Source organism: Gossypium arboreum, chromosome 10, assembly GCF_025698485.1.
Source record: "Gossypium arboreum isolate Shixiya-1 chromosome 10, ASM2569848v2, whole genome shotgun sequence".
Taxonomy (NCBI): Eukaryota; Viridiplantae; Streptophyta; class Magnoliopsida; order Malvales; family Malvaceae; genus Gossypium; species Gossypium arboreum.
The window spans coordinates 84,657,102-84,662,489 of record NC_069079.1 but is presented as its reverse complement, the minus strand read 5'-3'; positions in this window follow the sequence as shown (position 1 = coordinate 84,662,489).

The following is a 5,388-nucleotide window of genomic DNA, read 5'->3' as shown; positions in this document are numbered from 1 at the left end:
TTCCATGATTCAATTAGCCCTTTTTGCATACATAGCACAAAGTATAATCACGATTAACCATTCCAATGGCTAATCATTTCCAAACATTTCCATACCTCTTAGTGATCAACATACAAAACGATTATAGTACTATGCTAAAACGATATAAGCCATTTTCGCATGGCTATCCAAATTTACACAAAATCCATGGGTACATGACCAACAACAAAAGGGTAGTCCTATACATGCCATTTCAAAGTTCAACCAAAATTGTACCAAAAGGGGCTTTGATAGTGTGGGAGACTTTGACTTCCAAAATCCCGAGTCCGATGGTGACGAGCCAAAATCTATAAAACAGAGAAACAAAGAAATGGAGTAAGCAATTTATGCTTAGTAAGTTTTGAGCAAGGATTCCAGCACAACAAAAGCATAGCATTCATATAGCTAAACGGATAATTTCATATGCACAAATTCTCAATATCATACTTACTTCACATTACCAACCCTTATGTTCATACACAAAGATCAACTTAGCTAAAGGCGGTAGCTCGTTTATCAACCGGCGAATACTTATTTGTAAGGGCTCAACTAATTCAAAGCACATACGAAACATACCTCATTGTTGGGATTTCACAAGCGTATTAACTGAACTTTTTACAGCAAGTTCATTTATTCCCGAATCACATACCTTCGGAGTTTAACCGGATATAGCTACTCGTTCAAATGCCTTCGGGACTTAACCCGGATTTAATAACTCGCACCATGCCTTCGGGCTTAGCCCAGAATTAGTAACTCGCACAAATGCCTTCAGATCTTAGTCCGGATTTAGTCACTTAGCACAAAGCCTTCGGGACTTAGCCCGAACATCATTCAAATAACCATGCACATTTATCAATAAATCATGACACATTCGTATTTCATTTTCGTTAGCAAAACTCTAACACGAGGCACTTATCACACTTGCAATTTCGGCTCAATAGCCACACACAAAGAGCATGATTTTGATTTGCTTAAAAAGTGATCTAATCAAATCATAATCTAAGTTCCATTACTCGAAAACTTACCTCGGATGTTGTCGAAGCGGCTTCAATGACTATTCGATCACTTTTTCCTTTCCCTTATCCAACTGTGGTCCCTAAGCTCTTGAGCTAATTCAAACAAATTTAACTTATCAAAGTCTCATTTTGCTAGCTTATGGCGAATATGACAAGGAGTTTGATAGGTCATATGGCCATCTTTTAGCTCAAATACACAATGATCATACGCATTTTTAATCACATCAACAATTTAATACAATTCATTCGAACATCAAAGAGAAGCTCAAGGTACTTAGCCCATATATACATTAGACATTAGAGTCACATATGTACGAAATCACGAATCAAATTCAACTTACTAGCTAATATTTCCCTTAGCAATTTTCTAAGTCAAGCTAAAGCCATCAATAGGCTACCAATGGCGAACATACACATCTATGCTAAGGCCGATTGCAACACTTAATACATTCTACAACTATGGTCACTTGTGTTGACTAAACACCATTTGTTTCAAGTTCAAAACTTGGCTAATACACATATATACACTATTAAAGCATCCTCTCCTTTACACTAATTCAACACATGCATTACCCATAATATGCCAAATTACATTCGCCTTAGCACACAACTTGCTAGCCGATTCTTCTCCATCTAGCAACTAATGCACATACGAGCTCATTTGTTAGACTCTACTTCATCTAACAACAACCTTATTTCTCTTCTATATCCTACCATGGCGAATGCATCACAACACCTTACCATTTCAATTTTGGTCATGGTTGAACAAGGAACTTAATGTCTCACTCAAGGATGCTAAAAGGAGATTCAAGAGTTATCAATCCACCATCACATGCATCATTAACAAGCTTCACATTTAGCATGCAATTATATCAACACAAAATCCACCTTGGCCGAATACCATCCCCATGACATAGCAAAGATTTGAACCATGGGCTAATAAGAACATCATGCTAGCAACTAAAAAAAAAACATGCATGAATCTCATGGCACAACATCAAACATACCTTAATCTTGATACAAGTATGGCCGAACCTCCTCCTAATCCTCTTCTAAACCAAACATGGAGCAAGAACTCCTTCTTTCTTCCTTAGAATTTTCGGCCAAAAGAAATGAAAAGGATGAACACACTTTTTTTTTTGTTTCCTTTCCCTCAACTCACGGCAATGGGGGATCACACCTTCTTTCCTTTTCCATTTCTTTATTACCCATACTCCTTATTTTATTTATTCCAACATAACCCATTTACACAACATGTTTTATGACATGTTTTGCCCATCACCCTTTGTCATGGCCGCCACTAGGCTTTAATTTAGGGAAATTTGACATGCAAGCCCATCATTTTCACAACATGCATTAATGAGCCACTTTACATTTGCCTAGCACATTTCTAAATTTTCTCACATAAGTCCTATTTGATAAAATTCACTTACAATTAACAAAATTCAAACATGAAATTTTCACACATGCATATGTACATATAATGAGCATCCACTATGACGGCTAATTATTTTTATGACTCGGTTTAGTGGTCCCGAAACCACTTTCCGACTAGGGTCAATTTAGGCTGTCACAAAGATGTTAAGTTCGAATGGACGGAAAAATGCCAGAAAAGTTTTGATCAACTGAAAACTTATTTGACTGAAGCCCCAATTCTAGTGCAACCCGAATCAGGCAAAGAGTTTGTCATTTATAGTGATGCCTCCCTACTTGGGTTGGGTTGCGTATTGATGCAAGAAGGTCGAGTTGTGGCCTATGCGTCGAGACAATTAAAGCCACATGAGAAAAATTATCCGACCCATGATCTCGAATTAGCTGCCATCGTATTCGCTTTGAAAATATGGCGACATTACTTATTTGGTGAGAAGTGCCATGTATTTTCGGATCACAAAAGTCTCAAATATTTGATGACTCAAAGAGACTTAAATCTACGACAAAGACGTTGGCTCGAGTTGTTAAAAGATTATGAGCTTGTCATTGACTATCACCCGGGAAAGGCTAATGTGGTTGCGGATGCCTTAAGTCGTAAATCACTGTTTGTTTTCTGACGATGAATGTACACTTATGCATTCTATCGACAATGTGTTAGTGGCGTAATTAAAGGCCAAACCATTGTTGATTCATCAAATTCGTGAAGCTCAGAAAGTCGATGATGAATTGGTTGCAAAACGGGCTGAATGTGTTCCGAATATGGAATCAGAGTTTCAAATTGATGATGATGATTGTTGAGGTTCAGAAGTCGGTTGTGTGTTCCAAGAAATTCAGAACTCATTTCGATGATTCCCCACATGGTGTGTAGGGTTGGTACGGGGCAGTGTAGCGGTTGGTGGGTTGAGTAGTCTCCCGGATGGGCTTGCATTCATTATTACTGTTGATACTCATGTTATCGAATCGGGCCTATGGGCCACATTGTTATGTAAAAAGGGCTAAGGCCTTGCTATGTGATTCGAAAGGGCTTGACCTCTCGTGTATCGTTATCTGAATAGGGCTCAGCCCAATGGGCTCGAGCTGAATTGGGCTTTGGATGGGTTTCAGATACACCGAGTTTTCCCAAACTCACCCCCTTCCTCTTCCATCCTTGCAGGTGAGCCCTAGAATTGGTGGACTTGGAGCTGGGCGGGATTCAGAGTGGCCATGAAGATTAATTGCCGATTTTAAAGAAGTTTAGCCTTTAATTTGGATTATTTTATTTTTATTATGCTTAAAGTTGTAATAAGGCCGCTATTTTTAATTACTTTTATTGTGGGGATTATTAAACTGGTTAGCACTAGGGTTCGTTTTATAAAATCTACTTGTTTTGAAAAAGATCACGATGACGCGCAAAGTTTCCGCAAAGTAAATGTTTTCCCAAGAAAATAAATATTTTAAGCAAACGTTTTGCAACCTTAATCATTTTCTTAAGATGGTCATAATCAAACGGTTTTCTTAAAATTATACGAGATGTTAGAGTGTGGCAATGGCGGTGTGCATGTCTAGGATTGGATCCGAAGAGAGCTTGGTACTTAAGCGGTCAAGCGGACTCACCTCCTCTTCTTCCGGTTTCCTACCCAGTGCGTGACTTCCATTCACTATTAACTTACTTTTAAAAGTGTCTTTTACAACACCAACTCAGCTTTTCCAAAGTAAGTGTTTTGAACACATCAATGTGGCGCATCAGATCCGGTCATAACATCCAGGCCGGGTTTGGGGTGTTACATAAAACATGCGCCACTCTTCATTCGGTACTCTCCAAAATGAAATTTGTTACACATTTTACACTTCGACTTTTGATCATCTACACTCCCCACACTAGTTACCATCGGGGAGGAAGACTTTTGACCTCGTCTTATAGAGCTTCTCGCTCTACCTAAATATCCCACTGATAAAGTGGAGCGTTCATGCTGGCTCTTGGCTTTCTTCACGGAGAACGAGAATGTTTTACCGCTAGACCTCTTGCTCGCAACTTGAGCCTCTCTTTTAGCTTGTTTCCTTTGATTATTAAGTTCTTCGGCCTTCTTGGCTCGATTGGCCAATGCGGCAAACTCTCTTATTTCCAAAATCCCAATCAAGAACTTGATGTCCTCATTCAGGCTTTCCTCGAAGTGTTTACACATTTTTGATTCTGTTTGGACCCATTCAGTTGCGTACTGACTTAGTCGTACGAACTCTTTCTCGTATTCCGCTACAGTCTTGTTCCCTTGTTTGAGTTCCAGGAACTCCTTTTGCTTCGAGTCCAAAAACCGCTGGCTAATGTATTTCTTTCTGAACTCTGCTTGGAAGAAATCCCAAGTAATATTTTCCTTCAGCACTATCGAGAATACAGTCTTCCACCAATGGTATGCAGTGTCCTTCAGCACACTTCAAACATTCCTCGTATGTACACGACAAATCATCTAGCACCCGCGTTGTATTCTCGAGCCAGAACTCGACTCTTTCAGCGTCATCATCAACTTTAACTCTGAATTCCTTGGCCCCATACTTTCTAAGTTTATCTACAGAGGCCTTATCAATTCTAACCGGTGCCATACCTTGCGGCACATCATCATCAGGTTGATTAGGGGGCGGGGGAGGTCTTGGTATGTTGGGGCAATTTCTCAGGTAATCCCCAAACCATTCATCCATCATATCAAAGAAGGCAGCTCGGGCCTTTTCCCAGCCTTTTGACATAAGCCTTCTACTACTACTAGATACAGCTCATTGTACGGAAGCTGAAGCATGGCTCTCAGCTCCCTCGGACTCATCTTGTGCTCGATTGGAAGACATTTACTATATTCAAAATAATTTGAACAATTAGAAGACGTCACACTATCTATATTAGAATAATGGCATGTATAGCAAACCTCAATACTCTCTACGATAGTCCTAGAATTGACTA